This window comes from Arachis ipaensis, chromosome B5 (genome assembly GCF_059453495.1).
Source record: "Arachis ipaensis isolate K30076 ecotype BB chromosome B5, ASM5945349v1, whole genome shotgun sequence".
NCBI lineage: Eukaryota > Viridiplantae > Streptophyta > Magnoliopsida > Fabales > Fabaceae > Arachis > Arachis ipaensis.
In genome coordinates, this window is record NC_142440.1 from 131,483,713 (window position 1) to 131,505,715 (window position 22,003).

The 22,003-nt window shown below is 32.3% G+C and overlaps 1 pseudogene; it reads right to left on the reverse strand.

The window, feature by feature from the left end:
* Positions 1-14,381: 14,381 nt before the first annotated feature.
* Positions 14,382-15,187, reverse strand: LOC107642031 (putative protein phosphatase 2C 76 pseudogene; annotated as a pseudogene).
* Positions 15,188-22,003: the final 6,816 nt, after the last annotated feature.

Sequence of the window (22,003 nt, forward strand, 5' to 3'; positions counted from 1 at the left end):
CACAAAATTTATTTTTCAACCATTCTTGAACCATTGGAAAGATTGTTGAATAAACTTTTATAAAAATATATTTTTGTTAAATTCTCAACTCCGAGAACTGAGTTACGACCTGTCAAAATCGGATAAAAATCTTTTTTTTTTTACCAAAAACTCTACACTTTTAATTTTATACCAATTCTCAATCCCTTTGCATTTGACACCCAAAACCATTATCTCTATTTCAATACCATACTCAAATATCAAACCACATCTAATCCACACAACACCATATCATTCATTAATGATCTTTCTCGACAATTTTTCAATTCAAACACACCTCAAACATTGAACACAATTTCCAAATATTAATCACTCTAAATTCACTGTCACCATCATAATTATAATCGCACCATTCACAATTACATCAATTCACTTATTTTATACCGTCAAAACTTATCCAAACTCACCCATTCACGGCCTCCGGTCCAATCTCTTTCAATACCCAATTCATAATTATCAACAATATCATTATAGTAAATCATCTACAAAATTCAATCAATAACATACATTCCATCATAACATTTACACTAAACCAATAACAACCAACCACTCCAAAATTCAACAATATTCTAGGATCATCTAGCCTAGGACTTTATGTCAAACTGCATGGTATTTAAATAAAATTTAAACTGCACCTTGATGACGGCGGTTCACACCTAAAACTTAGACTTTTTCCCCAACGATACCCAAGCTCCAAACAAGTCACCAAGGTTCACCCAAAAGCTCTGCATGCCAAATTCAAGCTCCCAATGTGTACCAAAATAATCCAACAATTCTAATGTAACCAATTCACACATATATCAACCTAGGATTCATAAAATTTGATAAACCACAAGGGTTTAGAAGTTTCTTATCTTAACCCATAGAAATTGTTAATAAAACCCAGTTATAGCTCATACTAGAGCACCCCAAAACTATCAAAACCAAGAAAAACTCAATAAACCAAAGCCAAAAATATGAATTTTGTTAGGACAGAGAATTAGGATATGGGTTTCAAATTACTCGTCACTTTGTTCGATTAGAATCGAAGAGGATGAGTTGGAGCTCCGGAGAGAAAGTTATGGAGTTTTGAAGATCAAAGGAGGCTAGAATTTTTGTGTTTCTTGTTTTCTCTCTTCCTCAATCACATTGCTCTCTCAAGAAAGGGAGAATAATGTTTGAGTTGTGCTTAAATGGGGCTTATATATACGTGGACTTGGATCCACTTGGGTCTGGTTCATTCGATTTAGCCTGCTAGCCCAATCTTGGGACAAAACCTTTAAGATTGGTATTTTAATTATTTTTATTTCTCAAAATTATAAATTCTACTTTTTTTTTATCTTTTTGGCTCATAATTAATTTTCTCACTCACAGTACTGAACAGCCTAAGCTGGTATTACCGGTTAAATTTTCAATACACATCCTTATATATTTTTCCACATAAAAGTATATTTTTTCCCCGTTGGCCCATAATTAATTATTTATTTATTTAATTTTCATTTAATCAGAATTTTATAGTGTGTGCGTCAAGTGTTGTGATTGATCTGTATGTATGCATGTTTGCAAAAGAAAGAAAAAGAATTTTCATTTCTTCAAAGAAAAGGTAATACGATTTTTGGATAAAGGCTCCTGCATTCGAGAATGATGAATCACTCCCGAAAAGAAATCTATTGATTCTCTCCCAATTAGTTGGATTGGACCGTAGGTGTGATGATTTACTTCACGGGCGAGGTCTTTAGCTGTGAGCGCTATAGATGGTCTAATGAGAGGAATAAAAGTGATTGATATGAGAGCTCCCCTAAGTATTCCAGTGGGTAGAGCAACTCGTTCGTACACATCTCTTTATTTCTCGAGCCTACAGAGAATTACAGACAGAGTTCGAAAATATCAAATATTTACAACATTCTGGTAGTAAAGAATTGGTCAACAAATTAAGCCAATAAATCAGAAGTTATCAGAAAATTAATAGGATGCCTAAAATGAGAATTATATATAATTGAATTGAAATCCTGATTTAGCGTAAGGTTTTGAATTAAACAATTTATGTCTTACTAGATTTAGGTTATTTTCGACAAAATCATTATTTAAAAAAGTCGTCGTAATATCCTCGCTATCAGAGTGGTACAGTTGGAAGCATGATATTTTGGTAGTAAGGGTGTTACAAAACTGGTCCAACAATGGCCAGCATCCTTTCTACTTTTCTTTGTACCTAAAAAACTAACAACACAATCTCTAAGGCTGAATTTCACAATACACAATTTGTGGCCAACAAATGCATCTTATCCTTAGCCACTAAATAATTCTCTAAAAATAATAAATTTCAAGGAAGCTCGTGAGTTAATTAATTAGACTTTATCATTTTATTTATCTTGTTATCTAATAAATTAATTATTAGTCATTTTATAGTTTATTTTTATAGATAAAAAGATTGGAATCTCAATTAGGAATTGATTGGTCAAATCTAATGACATAAAATACCATAGTTATTTTTTGTCAAAACAAGAGGAAGGACATGAAACTTATAGCCTTTTAAGTGTAATCAATTTTAATATTTTAGATTGGTTATTACTATTAAAAATAAGTTGCACATCCAGAGTGTATTCGAGAATGTTGGGTTAGGCTCTGATACCATTACGACTTATAATCGTGTTGTGCATAAACTATTAGAGTAACATTAATTTTACATGTGTATCCAATTATGTAATGCTACATTAACACTTTTATATTAACTGCGTCAATAGTAATAAAAAAACTAAATGTTAATTTTTGTTCTACTAGAAAATCAAATTTGATTCTTAGCGTTTTAATAACTTTATATAGATTTTATGAACAACAACTATGAGTCAATTTAGGTTTTAGACACGAATCAAAATTAATTTCTGTATGAATATATTGGTAGAGATTTTTATGCAGCCTATGATCTCTAATATCAGAAAAAAAAAGTGCAGTAAAAATAATAGAATATATGTTAAAAAAAGGTATAGTCAAGATAATACATTTGGAGCGTAATATACTATTCTCTTGCATTTGATATTGCAATTTACTGAGTGCTATTTTATCTCAATATAAGATCCTCAAGTAATTTGTTTTAGAAAAGTGTTGTGGGAATAAATAAGAACTATATATTATAATCAAGAAAAAAAGGACAAAATTAAACCGAAAAAAAATTATGATTGAAGGAACATCATACTTTTAAGAGTAGTTTTTATTCTCCTTTATATATGTTATCATTAAGTCCTTTCTTATTTTGAATATATGATTGATGTATAAATGAAAAGTAATATTTGCTTATTCAATTCTTTAGATGCAATACCCTGAATTGATGGGTTAATGTTGACACTCTATTTGTAGCAAATCGAACCATCCCTCTTTATATCCAACTTTCTAAGATTTCATAATGTAGTGAGTCTTCATTATTTTTTATAATATACTACTAATGTGTTTATTAATTCTTTAAACTGGTTCAATATGATCAACATCCTTTTTACTTTTCCTTGCACATGAAAAATCTAATACATCTTATCCTTGGCCACTAAATTGTTCTTCAAAATAATAAGTTTCGAGGAAGTCTAGTGAGTTAATTAATTAGACTTTATCCATTTTTATTTATCTTATTATCTAATTAATCGTTTATCATTTTTGTAGTTTATTCTTATAAATAATGAGTTTGAAACTTCAATTAAGGTTGATTGGCAAGATCTAATAGACAAAAAATATCGTAGTTATTTTTTGTCAAAGCAGTAGGAAAGATATAAAATCTGTAGCCTGTCTATGTTTAATCAATTTCAATATTTTGTATTGACCATTGTTATTAAAAATAGGTTGGACATCTAAACTGTAATTGAGAATGCTGGATTAGGCCCTGATACGACTACAACTTATAAACCATAATTCTAAGAGTAACTTCTAATTTTTTTAATGCATGTTAGAATTAAGTTTTTTCTTATTTTGTATATATGATTGATGTATGAATGAAAATTAGTATTTTCTTATTTAATTCTTTAGATGCATTAATTTGGCCTGATAGATTCATGCTCACACTTTATTTGTAAAGGAAGAACCATCACTCTTTATATCCAATCCTCTAAACTTTCATAATGAAGTCAATTTTTAATATTTTTCATATTATACTATTTTCATCTTCATCTTATCTTACTAATAGTGCCTATCAATTCTTTAAATTGGTCCAACAATATCCAACATCGTTTGTACTTTTTTTTTGTACGTGAAAAATTGACAACTCAATCTCCAAAGCTGAATTTCACATTACACGGTTTGTGGCCAACAAATGCATCTTATTCTTCGCTACTAAATTGTTCTTAAAAAACAATAAATTTTAAAGAAGTCTAGTGAGTTAATTAATTAGACTTTATCTATTTTTATTCATCTTGTTGTCTAATAAATTAATTATTAGTCATTTTTATGATTTATTCTAATAGATAACGAGTTTAAAATCTCAATTAGAGATTGATTAGCCAAATATAATAGACAAAGAATACATATGAAAAGACATGAACTTATAACCTTGCTAAGTTTAATCAATGTCAATATTTAAGATTGACCATTGCTATTAAAAGTAGGTTGGACATTTCGAGCGTACTCGAGAATACTAAATTAGGCCCTGATACTACTACAACTTATAATTATGTTGACATTGTAAATGCAATAAAGACAAAAATTGGTCAGGTTAAGTATAAACTTGTATGAATAAACTATTAGAATAACATTAATTTTATATGTGTATCCAATTATGTAATGCTACATAAACACTTTCACATTAATCGCGTTAATAGTCATGCAAAAAACAAATGTTAAGTTTTGTTCTAGAAAAAAATAAAAAATGGTTCTTGACGTTTTACTAACTTCATATAAATTTTATGAACAACTATGAGTCAATTTTATTTTTAAACATGAATCAAAATTAATTCCTATATGAATTTTTTGGTAGAGATTTTTTGATGCCTTATTTAGCATGTGCTTATTTTAATTACTTTTCTAGTTTTGAATTTTTGTGTCTTAGCTTGTAAGATTTTATTTTTATATAGTCTATAGTCTGTAATATTAAAAAAAAGTGTAGTAAAAATAATACAATTAATATTAGAAAAATGTATAGTCAAAATAAGATATTTAAAATGCAATATACTATTCTCTTTCATTTGAAATCTAAGAATTGCAAATTGACGAGTCCTATTTTATCTTTATAAAGTTCTCAAATAATTTGATTTAGAAAAGTGTTGAGAGAATAAATAAGAACTATACATTATAATCAAGAAGAAAAAAGGACAAAATTAAATAGAAAAAATATTTTTATGAATGATGAAAAATCATACTTTTAAAAGTAACTTCTATTTTCTTTTTAAACATTGCAATTAAATCCTTTCTTATTTTTATATATGATTGATGTATGAATGAAAAGTTGTGTTTGCTTATTTAATTCTTTAGATGCATTACTTTGGCATGATGGGTTAATGCCAACACTATATTTATAAGAAGAATAACCATCACTCTTTATATCCAACCCTCAAAACTTTCATAATGAAATCTGTGTTCGTTATTTTTCATGTTATACTACTTTCATCTTCATCTCATCCTCCTTATGGTGCCTATCAATTTTTTAAATTGGTCTAACAATGGCCAACATTCTTTCTTTTCTTTTATTTTTTTTTTTTTTTTGTAACCTGAAAAACTGATAACACAACCCTAAAGATGAATTTTACGATACACGATTTGTGGCCCACAAATGCATCTTATCCTTAACTACTAAATTGTTTTCGAAAAACAATAAATTTAAAGAAAGTCTAGTGAGTTAATCAATTGGACTTTATCCATTTTCATTTATCTTGTTATCTAATAAATTAATTATTAGTCATTTTGTAGTTATATTTTCATAGATAACGAGCTTGAAACTTTAATTAGAAATTGATTGGCCAAATCTAATAAACAAAATTAGATTAAAACCTCAACTAGAGATTGAAGTCTTACTAACTCTAACCAATTTTAATATTTTAAATTGGTCATTGCTATTAAAAATAGGTTTGACATTCAGAGTGTACTCCAGAATGTTAGATCAGGCCATAATACAATTACAATTTATAATCATGTTGATATTGTCAATACAATAAAGGTTAAGATTGGTCAGGTTGAGCCCGAACTTGTATATATACACTATCAGAGTAACATTAATTTTACACCTGTATCTAATTATGTAATATTACATCAGTTTTTTACATTATCTACGTTAACAGTCATCCAAAAACTAAATGTTACTTTTTTTTCTATTAGAAAATAAAAATTAGTTCCTGACGTTCTAATAATTTCATATAGATTTTGCGAACAACAAATATGACTAATCAATTTAATTTTTAGACATAAACCAAAGTTAATTCCTGTATGAACTTTTTGGTAGAGATTTCTAGATGCCTTATTTATCATGTGCTTATTTTGATTGCTCGACTAGTATTGAATTATTGTGTTTTAACTTGTAGAATTTTGTATATATAATTGATATATGAATGAAAAGTAATATTTCTTATTCAATTCTTTAAATACATTACTTTGACTAGATAGGTTAATGTTAATACTCTATTTAAAGAGGGAGAATCACCACTTTCATCTCCAACCTTCTAAACTTTCATAATGAAGTCAGTCTTAATTATTTTATATATTATACTACTTGCATCTTCATCTCATTCTATTAATGGTGCCTATTAATTTTTTAAACTGGTCTAACAATGGTCAACATCCTTTCTACTTTTCTTTACACTTGAAAAACTAATAATACAACTCACAAAGCTAAATTTTATAATATACGATTTGTGGCCAACAAATGTCACATATCCTTGGCTACTAAATTATTCTCTAAAAATAATAAATTTTAAGAATATACAATAATTATTTTTTGTCAAAGTAATAGGAAATACATGAAACTTGTAGCCTTGCTATGTTTAGTTAATTTCAATATTATAGATTGTCTATTGCTATTATAAATAGGTTGCACATCTAGAACGTACTCCAAAATGTTAGATTAGGTCCTAAAAATCAAACATTTTTATGATTGATAGAAAATCATACTTCTAAAAGTAGTTTTTATTCTCCTTTAAGCATGTTACAATTAAATCCTTTTTAATTTTGTATATATGATTGATGTTTGAATAAAAAGAAGTATTTGTTTATTCAATTCTCTAGATATATTATTTTGACCTAATTGGTTAATACTAACATTCTATTTTAAGGAAGAGGACCATCTCTCTATCTCCAACCTTCTAAGCTTTCATAATAAAATTGTTCTTAATTAATTTTTATAATTGATAAAAAATTATACTTCTAAAAGTAGTTTCTATTCTCCTTTATGCATGCTACAATTAAGTCCTTTCTTATTTTGTGTATATAATTGATGTATGAATGAAAATTTATGCTACTTACATCTTCATCTCCTTACTAATGGTGCCTATTAGTTCTTTAAACTGGTCCACACAATGACCAGCATCTTTTTTACTTTTTTTTGCACCTGAAAAATTGACATAGAACTTACAAAGCTAAATTTCACAATATACAATTTGTGACCCACAAATGTGTCTTATCCGTGGCCACTAAATTATTCTCCAAAAATAATAAATTTTAAAGAATCCTATTGAGTTAATTAATTAGACTTTATTCATTTTTATTTATTTTGTGATCTAATAAATTAATTGTTAATCATTTTTGTGGTTTTATTCTCATAGACAACGAGTTTGGAGCATCAATTAGAGATTGATTGGCCAAATTTAATACACAAAAAATATAATAATTATTTTTTGTCAAAGCAATATGAAAGACATAGAACTTGTAACCTTACTAGGTTTAATCAATGAACTATTAAAAAGAAAATGTCTAATTATTGTGGTAACTAAATTTTCTTGCACAGTAAGGTTTTAACTGTTTTTCAAAAAAACTACATCATGTTACAGATCAAAACTAAATCTTATACATATTTACAAATGTAAATTGACCTAAAGTTTCTTGTTAAGGTTTCTATAAGGTTATTAAGTATGTTTAACATTTTACCGTAATAATAACAATCCTTATGAACCGAGTTATAGTTAGAGGAAGACTAACTGAATGTAGGTTTAACTAGACTTAAACCTGTAGAATTTATGCATAATAACTTTTTTACTTTGTTTCAAATCAGTTATTGGAGTTCGACGAGTCCAAGATAGCCAACTCATCTCAAGAAGAGAGTGATCCCAAATCTAGCAAAAAGGTGGAATAAACTTGCATACCATAACTCTTTGGAGTTGAAGAAGAAATAGTCATTTTCTGGGAGCCCCAGTTACCTGTAATGCTAGCTTATTCAGTAGCATACATTTGTAAAAGATTTGTGATTGAGAAATATATCACTAGTCCCATTTTTCTGCTCAAACATTTTTCTATCACTTAACTGATTTTCTTTAATCTCCTTTCATTCCTTCTTATATTTTTGTTGTTTTCATATTCGTTTTCACTCAAGATTACCTGATTACACATAGGTTTGACAAGTTTGAAAGAGGAAGCCTTCTTTGTTCGATGACATTTTTAATTAGGGTAAAATATATTTTTTATCCTTAAAATTTGTTAAAAGTTTAAAAATATTCATAAATTTTATTTTATTTTAATTTTGTCCCAAAAATTTTTGAATTGTATCAAATATATCTATGACAGCTGATTTTTTAAAAAAATTAGGACCAATTTAGCAATAATTTCACAAGCATAACTTTTAACACAAGCAAATCAAACATAGTTGTTATGTATTATTATTGAATTAGTCATAAATTTTTTAAAAATTTAGCTATCAGGGATATATTTAATACAAATCAAAAATTTCAAGAACAAAAAATATATTTTACTTTTTTAATTATTAGAATTAAGATATAAAAGTTGAATTTTTATTTAAATTCAAATAAAAAATATTTCTGTATATATATATATATATATATATATATATATATATATATATATATATATATATATATATATTTATGTTTTAAAGTTAGTAATAATAAATTAAACAAAGATAGTACTTAGTAACTTAAAATTGAAAAGCAAAATATAAATAAACTGCTAAATTGTTGTAAAACTGTTTGATTGATGAGAGGTGGATGGTAGGAGGTTAATTATTTTTAGTGGAAAAAAGAATGCATTTTTAATGGAAAAAAGGATGGAGAATTAACTAATATAAGCTCAAATACAAGAAAAAATTAATTATTTAACATTTAATTTTATAAAAAGTTCAATGTAGATCGTTGAAAGTTCTTGCAAAGAGTATTTGTATACAATGTTTTTGCAGCCTAACAATCCTATACTATAGTATTTACTATTTAGTATTTTTCCAATTCGTATTTGCCTTTTTATTCCTAATTTCATTAAAATACTTCAATTACCCTTCCTTTCTAAACCCTAAAACTAACCGCTAAGTCTTGATTTCATTGCAAGGCTCAAAAGGTTCAGAGCCTACATGATGGAGAAGAAAATAAAACTTATTGACGACATCATTGAAGCACCAAATGTTGAGAAGATGATCTTTCTTGAGATGATTCCTCCTAGCAATGTCGCACCAAGAAGAACTCGCTAGATTATATGTTGATGTAGAGGTCATATTCCAATTCTTCAGAACCTGATCATGGCATACTTCACATGACGGTTCTATGAGCCGTACTTTCATCCCAATCAGCCGCCCCTTCCCATCCCGAGCCTCAAGAATCCTCATAATCTCTGCATCTTTGTGTGCCAAGAACTTGCACTCCTCGTTTATCTGCTTCTCCGGCATCGCTAACTGGCTGTTATTAGGCTCCAAATTTGTCTTTGTTGACTTTCTCTGCATCACAAAAGTTACATCAAATCCTTTCAATGAAGCGATAATTACCTTGAAAAATTCCAGAAGCTCTGGAATATCAGTCTTTGTTGATGTAGATGCCAATGTGGATCTTGTTGAAGGCGATGTAGATGCCAATGTGGATCCTGTTGAAGGCGATGATGCAACATTCTTCTTATTCAGCGTTCTCTTGTCTTAATTCTCTTTCATGTGTGCCTTTCGAAGAGAGTGGTGCTGCTTCAACGCTTTGGATAACCTCTCGAGTACTGCATGGTCCTCTTTGCAGTAGAGACTCTTATTTGCCTTAATTGCTGCTTGGTTCACTTTGCAGTACTCCGAATCCTGTAGGGACACTACGACGTCAATTCTTGTAAGGCGGAATGGATTTGGAGCCATAGCTTCTATTGTTTTCTAATCCAGCTTCAACAACTCCTTCAAAGTTTTCTAGCTTCTCATCTTGGCAACCATGATGACACTAGAAACACTTTTCAAAAACAGGTTAGACTTTTTTCACAAGAATGTGAGACTCATGAATCAGAATTCATAGGATGCGCTTTATTTAGAGTTTAAGTTATGATACAATTAAATACTTTCTGTTTTTAAAAATCAATTACAGAAGATTTTAATTAATTTAATCTGTGTAAGTTTAATTTAAGATATGATATGATAAGATACTGTTTCAAAATAATTATCTGATATGATCTTAGTCTTTAATATCTCAATTGACAGGTTTAACTGCACACAACACAAGTTTTCACTCGATTTCGTTTTTGTTGTTTCCAAATTCATTTTCGTTCAAGTTTAACTGGATAGTGGATATACATAGTTTTAATTGAATGTTAGATATGATTTTAATTTTGATTTGAAACTAATTTTCTTCGGATTTTTTTTTGTTTCCCCTTTTTTTCCGCTCTTGTCTTTTTGTTGTTTCCAAGTTCGTTTTTACTCAAGTTTGACTGGATACTCGTAGTTTTGACTTTGACTTTTGACATGTTTGTAAGACCAAGAGAAAGCCTTGTCTGTTTTAATGGCTCTTTTAGCAGTTTGAACTAAAACTTAAAATTTATATTTATATTTTATATATGACATTTGTATATGACATTTTCTAGGTTTTCTTCACTCTAGTGATGGTTAGCGTTGCTAAATCATTTGATGCTCTGATAAAGGTTAAAGTCTTATCTAAGTGAATTGAGTTTATTTTCTCCTCCTTTATATGAAGTTAAATAATATACTTTATAGAATATCTTCCTAATATTGATCATTCCAATTATTTTTTAGCTTTTGTTTCCCACAGCAGATTCTGCCCGGCCGGTGACAATGTCATCCTTGGTAGGCTGACTTATTTATTGATATATTTTCTTGCAAATGTATCTGGCTTTTTGTAGCAGTAAGATTAGTGTAGAACTTCTTAATTTATATCTGGTATTGGATTCTGATATATTATAAGAAAAGAGTTGTCCATTAATGAGTGAGTAGGGAGGTTAAATTTTTAAGTGGCCCAAATTGAGGAATGTTAAAATTCAAGTTTTTGAAACAAAGGTAATGCATTTCACCACATTATCTGTATTATAGGGACACAAAAGTGAGTTTCATGTCGAATGAGGAGGAATAGTTCCTCTCACCTTTAGCTTCATGAAACCTCAAAATCCATTGGTAGAGCAACAAACAGCAACAAAATAAAATACCAAATATTATCTCCCTAATTATACCTGATATAACAAAAAAGTTAAATGTAAATTCTTGTGGTAGTGTCATCCTCTACTAACCAGAACTTTTAAGATCTTCACCTAATTTAAGTCTGTAAAATTCTTCTGAGATTATTCTGATCTTCAATTTTGTTTCACCTATGGTTAACCACATATTTAGTCAATGACTATTTTATAGAGGCTGTATGGTTGTTTCAATTCCATCCATGTTGCACTACTTGACCATTACCATTGTTCTCTATGTGACCATTTGAATAGGAAACTTTTTCTATCTCATTTTTGTTATGAAACATGTTTCATATTTTCTTATATGCTTCGTATTGTGGAATTAGTCATGAAAATATTATACTTTTTTTTATTTTCAAACCAAATTTAATATTTTGGATTGGTCATAACTATTAAAAATAGGTTGCACATCTAAAGCCTACTCCAAAATGCTGGATTAGGCCCTGATACAATTAAAACTTATAATCATGTTGACATTCTCAATGCAATAAAGACTAAGATTGGTCAGGTTGAGCCCAAATTTGTATGCATAAACCATCAGAGTAACATTAATTTTACAATGTATCTAATTATGTAATGCTACATCAACAGTTTCACATTAACTGCATCAATAGTCATAGAAAACATGAATATTAATTTTTGTTCTAAAAGAAAATCAAAATTAGTTCTTGATGTTTTAATAACTTCATATAGATTTTATGAAAACAAATATGAGTCAATTTGGTTTTTAGACATGAATCAAAGTTAATTTCTATATGAAATTATTGGTAGAGATGCATTACTTTAGTTGTTGGATTAATGTTTTTTTTCTGATAGCTAAGTTACAACCTTGGCCCAATGCGGAGGAAAATTTTGGAAAGTTTAATGGTCGATTACATAAACCTTTCGATGTAACACCCTCACTACTAGAATGTCACGCTTCCGGCTACGCCACTCTGATAGCAAGAAGTATTATGACTACTTTACATACTAAATATTTAAATAGGAGCCTGTGACTCGACACTGTATCGCTGCGTTCTTTGAAGTCCGGAAAATAAATACTTTATCTTAAGAAAAATACAAGCAGGCATAGATTCATATACAAAACTCCTTACATAATATCTTATAATATAATATACATATAAAACATACAACTCCTATCCCTCTTACAAACTAATTATAACAAAGACGAGGGAAGAAAATAATCTAATTCATACAACAACATATGAAACCAAATGCAGTTTAACTCTTCTTAATGCTTCTTCATCCGGTTCCTGAAAATGTAAAGCTGTAGGGGGGTGAGAACCTAACCACATGGTCTCACCACGGAGTTTCAAAGTTGTCATAAGAAGATATTTAACAAGAAAATTATTTTCAAGCTCAGTGATTATCATCGCCTTATGAATCCTTTAAAAATCAGTAGGTAATCGTTCAGAACTTTTTCAAAGAAACAATGTTTAATCTAATTGAAATCCGAAACATTTCCTTTCTTATAAGAAAATCTCAATTAGAAACCAACCACGCAATCAAACAATACAATCATTAATTCAGCACCAAAGTTCATTCTCAAATGTAGCACGTCAGGACAAACACAGGCAAGACAGACAAGGAAAGCACAAGTAGGTAGCAATTACAGCAAATAGTTCAAGTAGCAGTTAAGAACAGTTTAGCAATTAGGCAAACCAAAACAAGTTCAAACCCAAGCAAAGCATACAAATGTATATGATGCATGCCTGTCCTATGGCTGATGAGGCTCATCTGTCGGTTATCCAGCCAACCCGACAAGTCTGAATTGTCCTTAGACGGTCCCCCGACGTGCATCCCAAAGAGTCTATGCATAGCTTTTTCTCAAATAATCAATATTGCTCAATGGGGGTAACATTCCCGGGAATTTATATAGTGCCCGGTCACACTTACGTCGTAGGGTCAACAGAGTATCGAGTTTTTAACCTGGTACACGTGGTGGCAAGCCATGGTACTTTATCCAGGGAACCTCGTATCTCAGATAATTCAAAATCATAAGCCATATGAATAATTCAAAGATCATATCTCAACATTCTCAACATCATAATCATTCATCAATCCAAATCTCATTTCCAAATTCATTCAAAAACCATATTTCAAAGAAAATTTTCATCGTCCTTCTTTCCATTTCATTCACTAACAATTCCCAATCCAAAACATAACTCTTCATTTGATAAATGAGGTAATTTTAAATCATATAATACTTAAAACCCTTTCAAAATAACTACTTTAAATGAAACTTCTAATTTTATAAAATTTCGGCAGCATCTCCTTTAAAACTCGGATTCTGCCACCCTTTTCGGGTCCCATCCAAACATTTCTCAAACTTTTTTCTCAACCATTTCCAAATCTCATTCATTTTTCAAAATTCAACCAGTTCCAATATCAAATTGTTTTCAAAGCGAATCAGTGCCAATAATAAATCTCTTTTTAAAATCAAACCAGCACAAATACTAAATCATTTATAAAGTCAGACTAACTCAAAATTAAACCGTTTCCAAAATTAATTCAGTTTCATATTCCAAATCATTTCCAAAGCTGATTCATTTACATTATCAAAAATAGCTTCAAAACCAAGAAAACCATTTTTCATGATAATCAACTAAATAAACTTTCAAACTAATTTCTTTTTAGCCATCACAAACTACTCAAGCAATCATGCAGCCAGTCATTCAGTCCAACAAACAACCACATTTATAAGACAATCATAATCACAGACATATGTTTCTCACATTAATATCTATTTATAACAACTCTGTAATGTAAAATAGATTTTAAGAAAACCCCTACTCAATTTAGTCAAAGCTCAGTAGTTAAACGCATCAATTCCTCTTCCGTTCATCACTTCTGTTTGGTTTATGATCCTGAGAGAGCAATTGCTTTACCAGCCAATATTATAGTCCCAGAATCTCCAACATTAGCAACATAGAGATGGTTATCAACCAAAACAGCAGTTGAAGCAGTAGAGCCATCATCCCGAAAAGTGTCTTTTTCAGAATCCAGAAATTGAGAATCAGTCCCTTGATACGTTTCACTTATAGCCAATTTGGCACCAGTAAAGAAAATTTGGATGCTTCATGAGATTATCAAAGAGATGCTCTTTCAAATATTAATACTCTGCAGCACGAGAACTACCATGGCCATCAAATATTCCAAATAAGCATACTGAATGATCACCAATCTTTAATGTTTTAATATCATAAAAATCCTCCATCGTTACTCTCTTCCATCTGAAGCTTGAATACCCACGGCTAAGCCTTCCATCCTCACTTTTCCACCCTCCACTTGCAAACCGGCCATCATCATTTTTTTGCTGGCATCATATTCACAGGGGAACCAACACTTCTTGATACAGAACCCGTATCCACCATCATGATTAAATTGACGAATAAGAAATACTAGGGGTAGCTTGCAAACTCCTCTTAGTGTTGTTTATTCTCACTTGTTTGGAAAAGGTTCCAGCTTGAACAACCAAAGGCTTACACGATTGCTGCATACCATCTAACCGACCAATCTAGAAGACATGGGTTCCGGCGGCAGTTTTCGGCAACCACACCCGCAGCAGCGCAGCTTCCAACAGAACCAAGTAGAGCGATAGTAACCTTCGAGCAACTTCGATGAGCTTCATCAGCGGTGGTAAGAAAGGCGGTCCCGACAGCCAGAGGCTCTAGCAGCGGTGGTGAGATTTGACGGCAGTGACGTAAACATCGTCTCCTTCCTCACGTCGCACTCTTCCTCCGTCAGTCTCCTCTCTTCGGGCACTCTCTGTCCTCGGCTCCACCGTGGATGGCGGTGACTCTGCTTGCGGTGAGGACGATGATGGTGACCTCAGCAGTGGCAGCGGCGGCAAGATGCGACGGCAACGGTGGCTTCTCCCCTGCGCGCGCTCTGCTCCTCCCTTGCATGGCTCTGGTTCGCGCTCCTCTTCCTCTGACGACGACACACAACGGCACGGACGCATCTGCGGCGGCGACAGCCTTAGCCGCGACGAAGAGCGGCGGAACAGCCCACTAGCTCCGGTGCATCTTCCCCCTTCCACCGGCGCTCTTCCCTCTCTTTCTCTCTGTTTTCTCAGATTTCACTCTCTCTTTCCCTGTTTTCATTTCCCTTCTCTTTTTCTTTTTGTTTATTCTGAAGCTGTGTTTCTTTAAAGAAAAGGGGGTGTGGCGCTGGTGGTTAGGGGTTAGGATAGAATTAGGATTTGATTTGGGACAAATGTAAAATTATAAATTTTTGGACAAATTGAAGTTTTGTTAAATTTTAATAAAATTAAGAGATATTATATTAAATTAATTTTTAAATTAATCCTTTAAAATTATTTTAAAGATATTATTTAATTATTAATTTGTTGATTAGCTTTTAATTAAATATTATAATTTAAAATATAAAATAATATAATTAATTTTATTTGTTTATAAGGATTAAAGTATTAAATTACAAAATCTTAATTATTTAAATCAAATCACGTAAAATTCTTATTATTTTACATTTACTAAAATTTATAATTTAAATATAGAAAATGATTCGTTAATTATAAAATTAGATAAAACCTTAAATTACTTTAAACTCAATTAATCAAAATTTGCTTTAATTATCTTTAATAAAATAATTTCTAAGATTAAAGTACTTAATGAATAAATAAATCAAAATTAGCTCTTAATAAGATTTTTCTAAAATTTCTGAGTCTTACATTCGACATTACCATCAAGGCTATATAATCACCCCAAAATACCCAAACAAAAAAACAGACAACACCAATAGTTCAAGCAAACAATACAAAAAAAAAATCAAAACAAACAAAGAAGCCAACACCAGCAACACCAACACCTCTTTGGAAAAAAAAAACTCCATAGAGCTCCTTCTCAAATCACATAGTCTTCCAGCAGCAACATATAGCCAACATAAGGCCTCCCCTCAACAACACTACGAGTGTCATCTATCCAAACAACCATCATATATCTTTCCTCTAGATTTCTATTTCAAATGATCCACTAGTTTATTGTAAATGATCCTTGTTATATGCCAACACAAAAAAGAGAAATCTCACACTTTGAGTTAATATAGGTACTATCAAGACTTAAATAAATCACCAACATAAAATAGAAGACAACTCTTATGGCATTAAAGTATGGATAAAATACCACACAAGAAACAAGCCCGTTAGAATAACTAGTTTCTATGAATAGCACCATGTTATTTTCATAGGATTCTGTTGTGTTGCTTGTGAAACTTACGAAATTAATAAATAATTAGTCAATAAATTAATTATTATTTAAAAAATTAAATTTTATAGTTTAGAAAAGTAAATAATTAAAATATGAATTTTAACACTAATTTTAAAGATTTTAGCCCAAAATTGAAACAAACGGGCAAAATCGATTAAACCGGACCCATATTAGCCCAAAGCCCAACCCACTAACATGCCAATGAAAGAGCTCAGCTCTTCCCTCCCTCAAACATAAGAGAATCATTCTGAAAACTTTGGGAAAAGCGAGAAAAATAAGAACCCTAACCCACTCTTGATTTTAATCTTCAATATCTTTCAATCTGGAGCTCCGATCGCCGCACCATCCGGGCAACGTGACCACCGTATCGAGCTCAACAAAATCCACCAAAAATGGTAAGTAACTAGCTATTTCTTTCTCATCCATCCTCCTTACAATTTTGACATTTAAAGTTTTGATTTTGAGAGATTATGTGATTTTGGTGTTTTAGGAGTGAATTAGCCTTGTGGGCTTGCTGGGTTTTATTCCAAACATCCGTCGAAAAGGTGAGAAACTTCTAACCCTTTTGAAATTGTTAAATTAGTAAACCCTATATTAATTTTAGTGATTGGTGTGAAATTAGATTGTATATATATGCATTAGAACCAAATTGATGGACTTGGAAGCTTGAGTTGGGTGTTGGGTGCTGAAAATCCTTGAGGTGGAGGCTTGGAGCTTGTGAATTGAGGACTTTTGGGGTGTTTGAGCATTAGGGAGGAATCGGCCAAGGGATGGTTTTGGTTTCTTGTAGATAATATGTAATGTTACGTGAAAACTTAGGCTAGTTGGCCGTAGGATAAGTTGGATTATGTGAGTTTGTTAATGGTTAATAGCTTTGGTGGTAATGTTGAGTTTATTATGAAAATGTGTTGTTTGATGATGGTTGTGATGAAGATAGATTGATGTATATGAAGTGTCATTGCCTGTTTAATTTGGTGACGAAATTGTTGAATGCGTATATGAAATTGTTGAATGATTGAAGGAAGAAAAATTTGGTGTTGGTGTGAGGTGAGGTATGTTTGGGGAGTTTTAGTGTTGTTTTGATTATAAAAATGTTGACTTGAAATTGAGAATTTGGAAAGAAAAGAGGTTTTGGGGTTTTTGGAGAAACTTGATTTTCTACCAATTTCAGCGGGCTATAACTCGGTTTTTGGACCTCCAAATTTTGTCGAATTTATTTCAAATGAAAATTGGTCCGTGAAGTTTATGCCGTTCGAAGAATGGATGAAAACTCATTTAAAATGAAAGAGTTATGTGCGTTTGAAGTTTGGTGTCAAATTTTGAAATTCTGCAACTTAGCAGCTTTTTGAGAAAAAGGAGGAGTCGCATACGCGAGCATGCACACGCGATGCGGAAATTTCTCATTGCCTTAATATTTCACGTATGCAGACATAGTCCCACGTACGTGGAGCTGGTAAAATCGAACACTCGCGTACGCAGGCGGCACACACTACGTGAGAAGTTCCTTTTGTTTTGCCTTCTAGTGTACGCGGCCATAAGCTCGCATACACGAGACCCCTGTTTTGGCTAAAAGTGGGGTTTTTGCATACTAAACCAATTTTCTAGCTTTCAAACCCCCCTTACACTTGTTTTTGGTCCGTTAGTAAGCTTTTAAGCCTTATAATAAAAATGAGTCTGTTAAATAAATAGAGGGGACATTGGAAGGGTTTTGCGAATTGTTAACTGAATTAATGAAGGGTTGGTTGATTGAGGAAGTGTAGAATATTGAGACTATTATGAATGAAGGCTAACTTTATGATGATCGGCTGATATTGAGGAATATATGATTGATGGTGATTGATGATGAGTATTTCTATATATTCTCTTTGTTTGTAAAGTGTATCGGGCACTATATCCCATGAGTGTGTCAGGCACTATATCCCAAGAGTGTGACAGGCATTATATCCCAAGAGTGTGGGAGCACTTTACCCTAGAAACTGTGTCAGACAATGTATCCCAAGAATGTGACGGGCACTATATCCCAAGAGTGTGGAAACACTTTATCCCAGAGAATGCGATGGGCACCATATCCCATGAGTGTGGCGGGCACTATATCCTAAGAATATGACGGGGACTATATCCCAAGAGTGTGGAGACATGTCAGAGATAGAGACGATATCTGGGTTAGCTACCGGGTGTATCAAGTTCTGGAAAAGTAACTGATACGTGAGCTCACAGCTAGTAGAAAAGGCATACATCATATGATTTGTTTGTCTTGTTTGAGTTTGTATTACTTAGGTTTGAATATCTATGCTTATTTGCTATATGTTCTACTTGCTGTAACTGCATTCTATTTGTGTTTTCCTTATCTGTATTGTATGTGTGTGCAATTGACATACCCTTTGTCTGGCGAAGGAGTGACGAGGGTAGTTCCATCGATGTTTCGAAGGGTTGGAGGAAGCATTAAGAGAAGAGTTAAGTTAGAATTAGGTTTATAACTTGGAAACCTTTGATAGTTTACCTAAATCGTGGTTTACCTTATTCCTTTAAGTTTAATTTTGAGTGTCGGACTTCTAGGATTGCCTCTGGACCTTATATATTATGTACGTTGGCACCTTTACCATGCTGAGAACCTTCAGTTCTCATTCCATACATATGTTGTCATTTTTCAGATGCAGGTCGAGAGGCACCTTGCTGAGCGTCTGGAGTTTCCTGAGCAAGCGGAGTTGGTTCTTTTGGGGATTCTACATTTTGTCTTAGGCTATGTTATATATGTACTTAGACTTTCCTTTTATGTATTTTGGATATCATACCTCTTAGAGGATACTTTGGAGAAACAGGTGTCAATTGTGTTTTGGGATATTTGGGATATATATATATATATATGTGTGTGTGTGTGTGTGTGTGTGTGTGTATGTGTGTGTGTGTGTGTAAATATTCTTTGGCCGGCCTTGGCTTCGCAGGTCGAGTCAGGGGTTTGATATTCTGTTATTTTGGTACTCTATTCTGTATATCTTCATGTCTTATCATTTTCTGTTGACTCGGTTTTACGTTTTTGAGTATGATGCGCTTTTCTTTTTACGGTTTTTGCTTAAACTTTTCTTCAAGGCTCCTAGTTACAAATTCTTTCAATTATATCTACGTATATATTTTATTTTAAATGTTGTAATAGCATACCACCTCTATTTTACGAACTAAAGCATAAAGCTCTGTGTGGTAGGGTGTTACATTATAGTATCAGAGCAGTTCGTTCATGTAGAGCCTGAGAGATGGACTGACTATGCTTCTGGACATACTCTGAGTGTCTGTATATGCTGAGTAGGATATCTAACTGATACATGTGAAATATTTGTTCATGAGTATGTATTTGGGACTTTGAAGTACTAGACTTGAGATATTGAAACTGATCACCTTGATATCACTTATTTGGTGTGAACAGGAGCCAAATGACGACTCGTGGATGAGACATGGTCGAGGGGGAGGTCAGAGTGGTAGTGAGGGACTCGAGACTACTGAAAATAAACCCGCAAACTTCATAACGGCCCTGGAGAACATGGCTGCTGCTATGCAGGCCACGACCACAGCGTTAGGGAATCAAGCTGGTAATAGGAATGGCGGTAATGGAGAAAACGGGCCAATGACTTTAGCAATCTTTCTGAAAGTAAACCCACCAATCTTTAGAGGAACGACGAACCCCACGGAGGTAGATATTGGTTTTAGGCTATGGAAAGAGCCTTGCAAGTGCAACAGGTACCTAAGGATCAGTATGTTGAACTTGCCACATATCAGCTGATGGGTGAAGCGCAGTATTGGTGGCAGGAAACACGTCGTCTTCTGCAGTGAGACAATTTTGCGATACCTTGGGGCACCTTTCAATCTGAATTTTATAAGAAGTATTTTCCTAACTCCGTCAGGATAGCCAAGGAGCTTGAATTACTACAGTTGAAGTAGGGTTCAATGTCTGTCGCTGAATACACAAATAAATTTGAGGAGCTATGTCATTTTTCTAAGATTTGTCAGGGGGTTCCGGGGGATTTTGAAAAGTGGAAGTGCATAAAGTACGAAGGTGGAATTATGAGTGATATTCTGAGTACAATAGGACCAATGGAGATCAGAACCTTTTCAGAGTTAGTAAACAAGAGTAAGGTTGCTGAGGAATGTTCAAGAAAGTCTGCTATGGCAGAGAGTGATAGTCAAGAGTTCCACCGGAAGGAGCACAATCAGAATTTGGCACCAAAGGGTCAAGACTTCAAAAGGAATGGGAGCTACCATCCCGACAAGCCTCGCAGGAATGGGTCAAGTCCATGTTACCATTGTGGGGAATTAGGACATATCTCCCGATATTGTCTACGTGGGAGGACTCAGGATGCCGATCAGTCGCAACGAGGTGGAGGTTATCATGAAACTAGTAACTGAATTTTAATTAAGTTATAAGACACATAGAGACGTTGCATTTATTCATACCTAAGACAGAAATGACAAATTAGGATTCGAGAAGATCAACTTAGAACAAAACTTAGTTCTACCGCGTAAGGTATTACTGTTAGAGCCTGCAGAGTTTAAGCAGATTTTGTTAGCATGGGACGAATATTCAAATTCCGAGAGATAAATAAAACAGAGTGTGGCAGCAGAAGCGCGCAGATTGGAAAGACCTCAAGACTACTATATGTTGAGTTAAGGATTACTCTCATGAACTCGTGTGGTGAACGATATTTTCAATGGCGTAAAAATTGGGGGGGTAGGATGTGAACCCACAAAATTAATAAATTATTAGCCAATAAATTAATTATTATTAAAGAAATTATAAAAATTAATTTTATAGTTTAGGGAAATAAAAATGATTAAAATATAAATTTTAACACTAATTTTAAAGATTTTGGCCCAAAATTGGGCTAAACAGGTGAAACCGGTTGAACCAGGCCCATATTGGGCCCAAGGCCCAACTTACTAACATGTTAATGAAAGAGCTCAGCTCTTTCCTCCCACACATAAGGGAATCACGCTGAAACTTTGGGGAAAGGGGAAAAAACAAGAACCCTAACCCACTCTTGATTTCAATCTTCAATATCTTTCAATCCGAAACTCCGATCGCTGTACTGTCTGCAGCCATGCGACTACCGCATCGAACTACAAAATCCATCAAACAAAGTGGTAAGTAACTATCTATTTCTTGCTCATCCATCCTCCTTACAATTTCAATATTTGAAGTTTTGATTTTGAGAGATTATGTAATTTAGTGT